Source organism: Callithrix jacchus, chromosome X (assembly GCF_049354715.1).
Source record: "Callithrix jacchus isolate 240 chromosome X, calJac240_pri, whole genome shotgun sequence".
NCBI classification, from domain to species: Eukaryota; Metazoa; Chordata; class Mammalia; order Primates; family Cebidae; genus Callithrix; species Callithrix jacchus.
Window position 1 is genome coordinate 87,207,796 of NC_133524.1, and position 15,319 is coordinate 87,223,114.

The following is a 15,319-nucleotide window of genomic DNA, read 5'->3' on the forward strand; positions in this document are numbered from 1 at the left end:
GCTGAGAATGCCTGGTTAATTTTTTTTTCATTTTGGTATTTGTAGAAATGGGGTATTGCTTGGTTACCAAGACTAATCTTAAATTCCTGACCTCAAATGATCCTTGTGCCTTGGCTTTCCAATGTGCTGGGTTTACAGGCATGAGCCACTAAGCTCAGCTCAAATCTTTATTTCTGAAGGGTCTGAGCAATTTATAGTATTGCATGAATTGGGTTGTTCTAATTTCCCATTGACCTTAATCTCCGGACATGATAATACTAAGAGGTGCCGTAAGGCATCTACTGTTTTCCAAACATATTCTCCTACTTCTCTTTGGAGTAGTAGTCCAATCTTACTCTTGGTAGTTTGGGTTAATCACTCCAACCAATACCACTCCTCCCCTGCAAGCCTGTTGATTCAGAGGCATGAGGAGCACAAATTGGCCAGGTGGGAGTTTTAACTTCCAGTTTTATAGAATGATGGTTGTATCTCCTGGCAGAGGCATTCCTTCCTCTGGAACAAAGACCTGTATGCTAGCAGAGAATAAAGTCACAGAAATAGTAAGCAATTGTTTTTCTAGTGGGTCACTAGGATTCATGATGGTGGTGCCATTCTATTTCCACTCTGATTTCTGGACCTGGGAATGCTGGCAATTGGGGAAAATAGTACCATAAAGTAAACTTTTATTCAGAACATGTAAAGCCTTCTAGAAGACCTTGATCAGATCTGCAAAGTATTGCCCCCTAGCTGGTACTGTAACTGTGCCTTCAAAGGGCCATTTTATGGTCTTACCAAGACAGCTGCATCCAGATGATGGGGAACATGGTAAATCCAGTGCATTTCATGAATATAAGTCAACTGCTTCACTGCTTTGTGAAGTGAATTACTTTTAAGAAACAATGCTGTGTGGAATACTATAATGATGGATAAGGCATTCTGTAAGTCCACAAGTAGTAGTTTTGTCAAAGTATTGTGTGAGGGAAGGTAAATTTATATCCAAATTAAGTATCTTTTCCAGTAAGGACAAAACATTGTCTCTTTTATGATGAAAGTTGTCCAATGTCATCAACCTGCCACAAGGTGGCTGGCGTATTACTCTGGGCAATGGTGCCACATTGGGAGCTCAGTGTAGGTTTCTGCTGCAGATAGATTGGACACTGGGTGATGCCCATACCGACATCAGCCCTGAAGATTGTGAGTCTATATTGCTGGGCGCAGGCATAACCTAAATCTCAGCTAACATGGCCACTTTGTTCATAAACCCATTGGACAATAGCAGTTGGTTGGAGAAAGAAGCTGATTGGATTTCACAGAAAAGGTCATTCTATCAACATGATGATTCAATTCTTCCTCTGCTGAGGTCACCTTTTGGTGGGCATTTACAAGGGACAAAATCACCTTTATGTTCTTTGCCCACTCAGAAAGGCCTACCTTTTCCCAAAATTTCTTTGTCACCAATTTTCCATTCCTATTTCTTCTAAGTCCCCAATCATTCAATCAGACTACCGGAGTTCCCCTTTCAGCAGAAGACTGATGTGCCAACTGCATCCTGAGGCATTTAGAATAATTAATGTTTAGCCATATATTTGGGAAACCTTTATTTATTTATTTATTTATAATATATATTTCATTGCATTTTAGGTTTTGGGGTACATGTGAAGAACATGCAGGATCGTTGCATATGTACATACATGGCAGTATGGTTTGCTGCCTTCCTCCTCATCACCTATATCTGTCATTTCTCCCCATGTTATCCCTCCCCAACTCCTCACCCCCCACTGACCCTCCCCTAGTTCCCCCTTCACAGACTTCAGTGTGTGATGCTCCCCTCCCTGTGTTCATGTGTTCTCATTGTTCAACACCTGCCTATCAGTAAGAACATGCGGTGTTTGATTTTCTGTTCTTATGTAACTTTTCTGAGAATGATGGTTTCTAGCTTCATCCATGTCCCTACAAAGGACACAAACTCATCGTTTTTTATGGCTGCATAGTATTCCATGGTGTATATGTGCCACATTTTTCCTGTCCAGTCTATCATCGATGGGCATTTGGATTGGTTCCAAGTCTTTGCTATTGTAAACAGTGCTGCAATGAACATTCATGTGTATGTGTCCTTATAGTAGAACGATTTATAGTCCTTTGGATATATACCCAGTAATGGGATTGCTGGGTCAAATGGAATTTCTATTTCTAGGTCCTTGAGGAATTGCCACACTGTCTTCCACAATGGTTGAACTAATTTACACTCCCAATAACAGTGTAAGAGTGTTCCTATTTCTCCACATCCTCTCCAGCATCTCTTGTCTCCAGATTTTTTAATGATTGCCATTCTAACTGGCGTGAGATGGTATGTCAATGTAGTTTTGATTTGCATTTCTCTAATGACCAGTAGTGATGAGCATTTTTTCATTTTTGTTGGCCTCATATATGTCTTCTTTTGAAAGGTGTCTGTTCATATCCTTTAATTCAGTCCATTTAATACCCCAAATCAACTATCATTGTATTTGTTGATTTGTTTCTTATTCAAGTTATGAATGCTCTGGTTCTAAGTAAAATAATTGTTTCCTTTAAATTGTAATATGGACATTTGAGATGTTACATTAGGGGACTCTGGGTCTTATTTAAGTGTCCTATTTTAGCAGGCGATTATCCTGTTCAAGTTTAGACTAAAGGTCTTCGCTCCCGTTTGTGAGTTGTTATTCCAATGGCAATTTCTTTTTCAGAGCCCTTGAGGTGATATTCGGAGCTACTCAAAGTCCACAGAAAATATGGATAGAATCCTACATTGTAGTTTGGTTTTCCACCTTTGGCATGTTAAATCTGATCAGTTTCACTTTTTTGTTTTTTTTTTAAATGTTTGTCCAGAACTTCTGATGCTGGTTATTTGATAATAATAATGTCTGGGATTTGCCTCAAAATAAAAGGTTGCCCATGATATGAGAAATATAATTGACCAGGAACTGATAATTGTTGAGGATGAAGAATAAATATGTTGATGTCTATAATAGTATCCCATTTTTGTATATGTTTGTCATTTCAATATGAAAATGTTAAAAAGGTAATGATATTGAAATTCTGGTTTAATAATTAAATAGGTTACCTATTAAGATTTTTTAAATTATTGATTCTCTTAAAATTAGTTTTCTAGATTTAAAATTTCCTTTTGATAACAAAAATGACAATTAACTTCTATCATTTTAAAAATACGATTGTTTAAAATCCTCACAGATACTTGATAACATTTGCATAGAAACTTTAACTAGAAAAAATATGAGTTTGAATAAAAGACTTGTCATAAAGAATTTGAGCATATAATCATATCTTATATGCAGTAAATTATCATATATTTCAAATATTTGCTAGGATTACTGTTCCAAATATCAGCCACATATAGGTAAAATGTACTTTTCACCAATGGTAAATAACGCACATCTATTTGTTGTGTCACATTAAGGAATTAATATGTTCTTATTAATAATGTAATAACAAAATTTATGATGTTTGCATATGGTAGACTGATAGCAAAAATTTCCCACACATTCCTCTATCCATGTCTTTTGAAATTTGACTTTGCAGTTTTCCCTGTCAAGGGATACAGTCTATTTCCCCAAGCCTTGTATATCAACTGGCCTTGTGACTTATTTGAGGAAAGGAATGCAGTAGAAGGAACTGGGGTAAATTCTAAACCTAGGACTGAACAGTCTTTCCCTGTTTCCTCTATCTTGAAATTCTGACACCCTGAGGACAAGCCCAGGCTAGCCTGCTGGAGGATTATTGATTATATAAAGGAAACTCCATATAGCAGAGCCAACATTCTGCAAGCTTCTATGGAAGCAAATGCCTAGCCGAACCACAGCTGACAACAGTCATGAATAAGCCAAAAGGATCACCTGCCAAGTCCATTTTAAAATCATGAGCTACAGAATAGTGAGTTGAATAAATTGTTAATTTTTGCTATTGAGTGTAGAAGTAGTTGTTATGCAATGATGTTTAACTGATAAAATATCCAAATATTATACAGGCTTACGAATTTCTCTAAAATTTACTTCTTATTTTTGATTACCCAAAGCCATGGATGTTAATAAAACCTTTAATACTAACACAAGTAATTAAGCTTATATTTTTAAACCTTAACTATATCTTGGTGAGCCTCTAGAAAATAAAATACATATAAAATTACTACCAAATCAAAGAAGAAAGAAGAAAAAGAAAGAGGCAGGAAAAGACAAAAAATTACTAATTTATTTTGACTGCTCAAGTAAATTGCCACAAACTTAGCAGCTTAAAACCACACAGTCTCACCAGCCTAACATCAACATATTAGCAAGGCTGTGTTCCTTACTGGAGTTTCCAGGGAGGAACCCATGTACAAGATCATGTAGGCTGTTTGCATAATTTAGTTTTATTCAGTATAAGTCTGAGGTGCCTGTTACCTTGCCAGCTGCCAGCCAGGGATTGTTCTCAACTTCCACAGGCCACTCACATTCCTTGGACTATGGACCCCTTCATCTTCATCTTCAAAGTCAGCAATGGTCTCCCCCGACTTCCTGTATTAACTCTCTTTAACCAGAAGAGTTCTCCATTTTTAAGGATGCTTGTGATTACATTAGGCTCACTGAAATATTCTAAGGTAAAACCCTATCTCAAACTTCTTAACTTAATCACTTTGCGAAGTCATTTTTTTTGTTATGTAAAGTAACATATTCACATATTCCAGGACTACAAGTATGTGTAGTATACATTCAAATACATCTTGAGGGCAGGCATTATTTTGCTTACCACAGAACCTAAATTAATATTTATTAAGCATCAACATTTTACAGGGCGTTGTACCAAATGTTTTTCACCCATTATCTCTTGTACCTTTCACAACAAACTTGTGAAGTACGTATTATTATCTGCACTTCTAAAGAGGAGGAAAATTAGATCTATTAAAGTAAGCAACTTGTCTAGGTTCCCAAAGTTACTATCAAGTCAGGGTTTGGATTAGTTAAGTTTCTGCGAATTTGAACCTGTACAAAACTCTTTCAAAAAAGCAAAAGGAACAAATATTAATTAATAGATAAAATGAAAAAAAGGAAGAAAAGTGAAGAGGCAAAAATAAAGGAGAGAGAAAATTGATGAGAAAACAAAGTGAGTAAATATGTTTGGGCATTTATATGGTCTGCAATCAGGGTAGTTCTGACAGGTGACGCTGGAAAAGCCTGATTAGGGTACATGAATCCCCTTGAGAGCAATATTCATGCACACTAATTTCTTCATTGCAGTGATATTTGTTTTTTTACTGCAAATATATTTTTTCTTACTATTTTCATTGTTCCATCCAAGCCTCTAATTTTGAAAGAAGTGTTTTCTTCAGCAACAAAGGTGGTAGAGGAGTGATTTCCTTACTTTTTCAACAAATTTTATAATGTCATGCTGTCATGAAGCACAAGTTAAAAAAACCTAAAGACATAATGTTGCATTTCTTTTTAAATAATTAAAAATATATTAAATTTTTTTTACAGCAAATTTTGTTTGACTGTATTGTCTTGTCTTGGTTAGGTAACCATATATCACGAAAACTGAACAGTACTTTTAAGAAGTAATTTTTGTTTAGGAGTAGAAGTTGAAAGTTGTGGATTAATCAGATGAGCTTAAGCAGCAAAAATAGGCCCAAGAATATGAGCTGATTTGCTCTAAGGGACATGACTAACCCAGGGTCCATCTGCAGGGCTTTTACTGGTGCTCAGTACAGTAGTCAGGCCTTCATTGCTGCTTTCCCCAATGCTTGGACTCTTGAGGGCTTGCCAGGCATCTGTCATTGTGATTGGACAATAATCTTCATTTGATTCAGTTTTCCTTCCCTTTTTGTCAACTGTGCTAACACCACAGCAGCCTTTATGAGAGAAAGAAATTAGCCAGTCACGTTGACATATGTCAGCATTAATTGGGATGCCAAAAGCAATACTAACTGCAGTAATAACTGAGGATGCAATCACTGACATAGTCATGCTTCCTGTGATAGCCAAATTTCTCTCATGTTAGAGGTCTGCTTTCCTTCATCCATGCAGTGAATCTTCCTGTCAACATAAACAGGAATGCCGATGACCGTTGCTAGAATAGCAATGGTATCAATGAAAGAAATCCCCACTGGAGCTCCATTTAATGTGCACAGCTGCCAAGTAATTTTCTTCCTATAGCTTCTGGCCCCAGAATCTGAAGCCAGAAGATTTTTGAAAATACAATGGAAATCTTTATTAAAATGTTTCCTTCTGTAATGTTACCACATACACAAGATGTACACTCTTTGACATACCTCAAAGATTGCTACCATGAGTTTAACCAACAAATTAAAACTAAAAAAAATGAGGAGAGGACAAAGGAGAGGGAATCAAGGCAGAATTCTGGCATTTTACCTAGTAAGAAATTGCAAATACCTCAGAATTTCTCTGAGGAAAACCTATAACCAGAGAATCTTTGAAATAAAATACATAATATTTCATTCACCTCACCAAGAAAAAAAAAAGATTCCAAACGATGTAGTCAGAGCAATTTTGCTTCTCAGAACATATATCCAATTTCATAGTCTGGCTTCTGCACCTTCTATCTTTAAGACAGACTGCCCCTCAGCTGGGGTAGAGAAGTTCATATGGACATCTGGGCCCAGTGCACCCTAGGGCTCTAGACGTCAAGGGGAAAGCTGTAATATGAGAGTGAGGGAAGTCATAGTCATCTTCAGTGATGTCTGGCACAACATCTCACTGCATATTGTCACTCTCCAGACCACTGTGGATGATGTTGGGCTAGGCCGAGCTGATGTATGGAACTTTGACGACCAGGTAGTCTTTCTGTTCACAGCTTTGGTGTTGGTAAAAAAATCTCCATCACTGCCTCCATCTCCATCACTACCCCTATGTTTTTCATTCTCTGTCTTATGAGCATGAATGTGGGATGAGTCCTCTATAGTTATTTCACTCATCAGCTGACAGTAGCTTGGTTTGGCATCACTCAGATTTCCATAATGTTGCATTCCCTGTCCTGATTATGAAAATAGTCATAGCAAAAGTGCTTGGGTTGTCACTGATTCCACCAAGATTGGTTGTGCCTTTGAAAAAAAAATTAATTTTGGATATTGATTTGGACTTCTAACCTGCTGCATTTTCCCTTAATACTGTAAAGGATGTCACCACTCAGTATGCTCCATGAGAAAGCTGTGAAGTTGGTTGTATAATAAAAAAGAATGATACTATGATAAAGGAATCAACTCATCGAAAGAATACAGCAACTGTAAATATATATGCACTCCAACTTTGGAACACCTAAATATATAAAGCAAATATTAATAAACACAATACAGTCATAACAGAATATATCAATACCCCATTTTCAACAAGGGACAGATCACAGACAGAAATCAATAAGTAAACAATAGACTTGAACCATACTTTAGGTCAAATGGACTAAAAGATATATGAAACCTTATATCCAATAGCAGCAGAATACATATTTTGCTAAAGCACACATGGAACATTCTTCAGGATAGGTCATATGTGAGGCCTCAAAACAAGTCTTAATAGGTTTAAGAAGATTAAAATTATATCGGGTATATCTTCCCATGGCAATGGTATAAAACTAAAATTAATAACAGGAGAAATATCAGAAATTCCCAAATATGAGAAAATTAAACTATCTTCTTCTAAGTAACCAATGGATCTAAAGAGAAATTAAACGAGAAACCTAATAATATATTCAGACAAGTGGAAACAGAAATACAACATACAGAAATATATAGGACTCAGCAAAAAGTAGTTCTAAGCAGGAAGTTTATAATAATAAATGCATACTTCAATAAAAAGATCCCGAATAAACTACCTTGCATTAGACATCAAGAAACTAGAAAAAAAAGACCCAATCAAGTGCGAATTTAGTTAAAGGAATAAAACAATATAGCTTAGAGAAAAAATGAATAATATAGAGACTAGAGTCTTAATAGAAAAGAGCAATAAAACTGAGTAGGGTTATGAAAAGATTAAAAAAACCTGACAAACCTTTAAATGAATTAACCAGGAGAAAAAGAAAAAGAATATAAATAAAATTAGAAATGAAATAGATGACATTACAACTACCATACCACAGAAATAAAAGGAGCATAAGACACTACTATGAAAATAACAAATATGATAATCTAGAAGAAATAGATAAGTAACTAGAAACATAAAACCTACCGAGGCTAAATCATGAAGAAATATAAAATCTGAACAGATCTGGAATAAGTAAGGAGATGAATTAGTCATAAAAATTTTCCTAGCAAACAAAAGCACAGGATCCAATGTATTTACTGGTAAATATTACAGAACATTTAAATAAGACTTAATCATTCTCAAACTTTTCCAAAAAACTTGAGAAGTAGGAAACACTTCCAAACTTATTTTATGAGGCTGGAATTACTCTGTAATTGAAGCCAGAAAAGAAGAGAACAATAAGAAATTAACAAGAAGAGAAACTGAAAAAAAAGAAAATTGTAAACCAGCAACTCAGATGCAATAATTCTCAACTAAACACTGAGGAAGTAAATACAACAGCACATTAAAAGGATAATACATCACAATGCAGTGAGATTTATTCCTGAAATACCAGGATGGTTCAACAGAAACAAATTGATAAATGTGATGTACCATATTAACAGAATGAAGGACAAAAAGCATAATCATCTCAATAGATGCAGAAAAAAATCAGACAAAATTTAACATCCCTTCATGATAAAAATTCTTAATGGTTTAGGTACAGAAGAAATATATGTCAATAAGGGACATATATAAATAGCACACAAGCTCACATCAGACTCAATGATAAAAAATTGCAAGCTTTCTAAGATCAGGAAAAAGAAAAGGGTTCCTTCTCTTGTGATAAGTATTCAACATTGTGCTGGTAGTCTTAGAATAACCAAGAGAGAGAAATAAATGAAATTCTAATCGGAAAAGAAGTAATATTGCCTCTGTATGCAGATGTTATGATCTTATATCTATAAAACTCTAGGCACTCACCAGAACGCTTTTAGAATTAATAAACAAATTAAGCAAAGTTGCAGGAAACAAAATCACCATACAGAAATCAGTAACACCTTCATTCCCTGGAAACAAATTATATGAAAAAGAAATCAAGAAAGCAGTTCCATTTACAATAGCAAAAAGGAATAAAATAAAATACATAAAAATAAATTTAACCAATAAAGTGAAAGCTCTATACACTGAAAACTATAAAACATTGATGAAAGAAATTAAAGAAGACACAAATAAATAGAAACATATACAATGTTTACAGATTAGAAAAATTAGTATTTGGGGCTTTGCTCCAGTTTAGGCTTTGGCTTAAGTGAATGTTATACCTAGTTTGATCTTCTGTCAGACCAATCAAACTTACTCTATATAACCAATAAGGCTGTTTTGCTTCCTTATCATTTATATGTTCACTGGAGTAGCACTTTTAATTTCCTGCAAAAACTTTTCCTTTGCATTCTCAACTTGGTTGATTGTTTGGCATAAGAGACCTAGCTTTTGACATCTCTTCCTCACTAAGCTTATTTTTAGCTTTTGATTTAAAGTGAGAGATGTGAAAATCTTCCTTTAACTTGAACATTGAGTCATCATTGTAAGGTTATTAATTGGCCTAATTTCATTATTGTGGTGTCTCAGGGAATAGGGAGGCCTTAGAAGAGGAAGAAACACAGGGAAACAGCCAGTAGGTGGAGCAGTCAAAGCATACGTTTACAGATTAAGTTTGCCATCCTATATGGGTGTGGCTTGTGGTGCCCCAAAACAGTTACAATAGTAACACCAAAGAGCACTGATCACAGATCACCATAATAGATAGAGTAATAATTTAGAAGTTTGAAATATTGAGATATTGCACTAAATGTGACAGATAAAAGTGAGATCATGCTGTTGGAAAAATGGTGCCAATAGACTTACTCAACACAGGGTTGCAGCAAACCTTTATTTTCCAAAAAGCATAATATATGAAAAGTTCAATAAAGTAAAGCACAATAAAATGAGGTATATCTGTATTCTAAAATATAATGCCAAAAAATTTCAAAATTTGGTGAAAGAGATATACCTATATATTCAGTAATCTGAGCAAACCCCAGGCACAAATTCCTGTGAAGACTTATCACAGTTTAACACCTGAAAGCTAAAGGCAAAGAAAAAGTCTTGAAGGCATCCAAAGAGAAATACTTATTTTCATGATTTGGATTATGAAAAATATTAAGAACACAGATTAGGATGGAAATAGGTAAGAGAAAATTGAGAAATAGGTGCACGTAGAAAGAGAAGAGAACAGCATTACTAAGATTTCAAAGTCAAACAGTACTTCAGATACTAGAAATTTACAATGGTTCAGGAAAAAAAACAACAATAACAAAAGAAACAAATACTTAGGGAAACCATTAACACATGGTCAAACCAAACCATAAATACTAATGATGAATATATTTTAATACATAAGATTAATTATTTTGACCCTAATAGCTCCAGCAATCTTGAACAAGAAGAACAAAGCTAGAGGTATTATACTTCTTAATTATAAATTATATTACAAAGCTATAGTGAACCAAACAGCATAATTTTGACATATGAAACAGATGCATAGACCAACAGAGCACAATAGAAAGACAAGAAACAAACCCACACATATAGTCAATTAATCCTCAAAGAAGGTGCCAAAAATAGGTAATAGAAAAAGGATAGAAGTTTCACTAAATGGTGCTGAGAAAATGACATCCACATGCAAAACAATGAAATTGAGTTCCTATCTTATACCATGTGCAAAAGAAACTAACTCAAAATAGATTATAGACTAAACTATACGACCTGAAACTAAATCTCCTAAAAGAAAACACAGGAGAAACATTTCATGACATTAATCTTGGCAATGATCTTTTGAATATCACACCAAAAGCAAGGACAACAAAAGCAAAAATAATCAAAGGTAACTAGATCTGCACAGCAGAGGAATCAATTAACAAAATGAAAAGGCAACCTACAGAATAGAAGAAATATTTACAAATTATATGTCTGATAAGAGGTTTACATTCAAAACATGTAAGAGGCTCTTACGACCGAATAGCAAACAAAAAAAAACCTCCGATTTTTAAAAATGACCATAGAATCTAAACAAACATTTCTCCAAGAAAGACAAATTGTCAACAGTATATCAAAAGGTGATCAAAAACCATTCATCATTAGAAAAAAATGTTAATCAAAACTATAAGGAGACAGCACCACATTCCTATTAGGATGACTATTATCAATCAAAATGTCAAAAGACAGCAAGTGTTGAAGAGGATGTGAAGAAAAGGGAAACTTTATGTATTGTTGGTGGGATTGCACATTGGTATAGCCATTATGGAAAACGGCATAGAAGTTTCTCCAAAAATTAAAGAAGTCTCATATAATCCAGCAATCATGCTTCTGGGTGTTACGTTTTGAAGGGAAGGTGAGGGTTAAAGACAGACACACAGGAAGAGGGCGGATCGACAGCAAACGCAGTCTTTAAGTTCAGCATAAAAACCTACAGAAGTTGGGGATCAGCCTAATGACAGTGCCCTTATGCTGCTTACAGGCTGGAGTAATTTCTAGGTATGGGTAGGACAGGTCTGGGCAGGACGGGTCTGGGCAGTATGGCTTACTCCCCATCAGGATATTGATAAGATGTTCCCATGAGGAGGTGATCCTGGCCCTTGTTCCAGCAGAAAGTGGTGTTCCTTGTACTTTCTCCCAGCAGAACATGATAAGCAGCAGGCTGTTTCTTTATTTGTGCCTTTGTCCTCCTTGTGGTCAGCTGGTTAGGGAGGATGTTTCTCACGACCCAAATCCCAGTGAAATATTTCACTTAGACCAAGGTCTGCAATGTAACGGGGAGCTTACAAAATGATGCAGTTTCGGCTAACATTATTGCCTTTTACTTTACTATAAAAGAAAGTGGGGCATTGTTGGTTATCTGGCTGTTTCCTGCTGAATAAGGGCACTGTAATTAGGGTTGGGTTTTGAAGCAGTGGGTGTTTGACTTCAGAGTTGTCTTCCTGGAGGGGCTGACACCAGACTTGGCGGAGGAGAAAGACAGTATCAATTGTTTCTGGATGGCTGCCTGGACAAGGGAATTCATCTTTTGAGAGATAAAGTGGAATATGAAGGCCAGTATACATGGGACGATTGTTACTAGTATGAGGAAGAAAATTAGGGGCCCTAAGAAAGGAGCATTCACTTTAGGAGGAATGACACCTGCCACCAAGAGTCAGTGGCATGAAGTTGGATTTCTGCAGCCATGTCATGGAATCTGTGGGTGGTGTGGTTAATAATGCCAGACTCATTAACCTAAAAACAACATTCTTCTTGGAGATATACACATGTGCTCCCCCTTCTCAGCAGATAGCAGGTTTAGGGCCCTTTGGTTTTGGAGGGCGACTCCCGCAAGGGAATTTATCTGCCTTTGGAGGCTTGTAATGGAAGTACGCATGTCCTCTAGGATATTAGAGAGGACTGTAGAGATTTTTTATATAGGGTAGTTGAGGTTGATGTATTTGCTATTCTGGTAGCAAGTGCAGCAGAGATATTTATTCCTGTTTCCAGAGGAATGAGATGTAGAGCCCTCATAGCACACGTAGGGGAAGATGAGACAGAAGTTACTAAAGGAACCTGGATGGCCTGGTTGTTTGGCAAAATGTTCATGTTTGAAGATTGACAAACCAGGGTGCACGTTCCTGACCCATCGGCCAGTAGGCAAGATAAGAGTTTGCGCCACACAGAAAAGACTGGAGGTTGACAAGCAAAAGTTATAAGTGAAGGTCACAAACCATGAAAAGGTGGGGGTTGAATCCTGGAAAAAATTTTTGGCCCAACCTTTTTGTTTTTTCTAGGTTGAATAGCTATTAACAATTGTAGCCACTATGAGAGCCTGATAGGGAATGTTGGCCAGGAAGGAGGCGAAGGCTGTTTGGCCTTGTAGAGAGAGAGATAAAAGGGTTTTTGTTAACTAATAGCCAATGCAGTCCTGATAGGGCAGAAGGATGTAGGCTGCAGTTGAGGGAATTGTTTGTGCATTTTTTTCCAGGAAGCATCTGCGAGTTGGATACATGGAGTGCAGCTTCAGCAGAGAGGGGAGAGATTGGTAAGGGATCTTTTATGGAATCCGGCTTGTAACATGTTTAATTTAAAGGCCATGAGGCAAAGGAGGGTGACAGCCCTGTGTGTGATGTTAGGTGGATTTGGGAGAAAGGTGTTGAACTGAACAAGATTATAAACAGGTTTGGGAATGGATTGATCCAGTGAGTTTCAGGTTTATTTTTGGACTGGATTTATGCAGTTAGATTTAACAGGAAAGGATGTGAATGGCTGGATTTGTGTAGACAACAAATTTAACAGTTGGAAGAAAGAAGGGAGTGATGGACTTGCAGGCTGGGACAAGTAGACATTTGCATACTGTCTTATTAGATGTTGAGTGAAGTGTAGTGTCAGCCAAGAATCTGGTATGGAAGGGGAAGAAGAGACAGGGAGATTCTGGAGGATAAAGCAGTGTTGTTACATAAGTTTAAATGGCCTTAGGCTGAGAGGCTTTTGAGTAATGGCTTGCAAACGCATGAGGGCCAATAGGAGAAGGGAAGTCCAGGCCATTTTAACCTCTAGAGAGTCTGGATAGTTGTGGTTTTAAAAGGGCATTGGTTCATTTAACTTTTCCTGAAGATTGGGGGCAATAAGGAATATGAAACACTATTGAATGTTTAGAGCCTTCATCAGCTGTTGATTAACTTGTGATACAAATGTTGGCCCACTGGTTTACTGGATGGAATGAAGGAGTTTAAACTGGGGGATAATATGGGTGAATAGAAGCGACAGTGTATGCCTTTTTGGTGGTGGTAGAAAAAGTTTCTATCCATCCAGAGAATGTATCTACTATTGTCAGAAGGTATCAGACTCGTTTTACGGGGGGCATGTGTGTGAAATTGATTTGCCAGTCCTGCCCTGGCAAGTGTCCCTGGGCTTGGTGTGTGGGAAAGGAGGTGATTTGATAGCTTCCTAAAGAGAAGTTTGAGTGCAAAGGGAACATGCCTTAGTAATATTTTTGAGATTGACAGCCATGGTGGGAGAATGTATACAAGCTTTTAAAAGGTGGAGCAGGGGGCAGTAAACCACGTGGAAATGGTAGTGCACATATGAAAGTTCAGAAGGTTTCCAGGAATTGGGCAAGACAATTTATCATTGAAGTAGAACCATTTTTTTCCTGAATAACACCAGCCCAGGCAAATGAGGTTTGTTTCTCCTGGGTATATATAGGGTGTATGCTGGGGAAAAATGGCAATAAAAATTGAGTTTTAGAGGCTGCCTGCTGGGCTACGGAATTCGCTAAAACGTTTCCCTTGGTTATGGCATCTGTAGGCTTTTGGTATTCCTTACAATGGATAATGGCAGCCTGTAGTGGTAGTTTAGCTGCCTCCAGCAACTTGTATATGAGTTTGTTATTTCCTATGGAGGTACTTTTTGTAGTTAGAAAACCCCTTTGCTGCCAGATTAAAGCATGAGAGTGTAGGATGTGATATGCATATTTGGAATTGGTGTAAATGTTAAGCCTTTTTCCCTTGCTGGGGTTAGGGCCTTGGTTGGGTCAACTAGCTCCGCCTGTTGAGAGGTAGTATGGGGTGGGAGAGCACTGGATTTTATGAGTGAGAGAGCTCAGCGTTGGAGGTGTTTACAGGGGGGAGGGTGGCTGGGTGGGCAGTGTTACATCTCTGGAAAGTGATTAGAGGGTTTCCTATGAATAAGGCATGTACCTTCTGTAAGCGGGATGGTGGGAGGGGTGGGAGACATGGATGGCTCATGAGTCCCATGAGGTTACGGGAAGATGTAATAGTAATGTGTTGGTAGAGAGTGAGTTTCTGTGCCTCTGAGGCAAGCAATATGGCCACACCCAAGATTTTTAACTGGGGTGGCCAGACTTGGATGACATAGTTCAGTTGTTTTGAGAAGTATGCAGTGGCTTGTGGGACATGACAGTATGTTTTGCAAAGTAGTTCAAGAGCAAAGTCTTAATTAGAATGGATATACAGAGTGAGAACTTGGTGGGTCAGGCAGTCCCAGTGCTGAGGCCATAGAAAAAGGGCATTTTTAATTTTTTTTTAAAGTAGGAGTTGATGGGACGAGCTGAATCAAGTGTTTTTTGTAATGGGCTTATGTGAGGCCGTGTAGAGCAGCTTGGCCAGCGTGTCAAAATTGGGACTCCATAGCGGGAAGTATCCAACAAGGCCCAAAGAGGAGAGGAGGTGCTTCTTGTGTGGGGAAGGGGCATGTCCTGAATTAGCTCCTTTTGT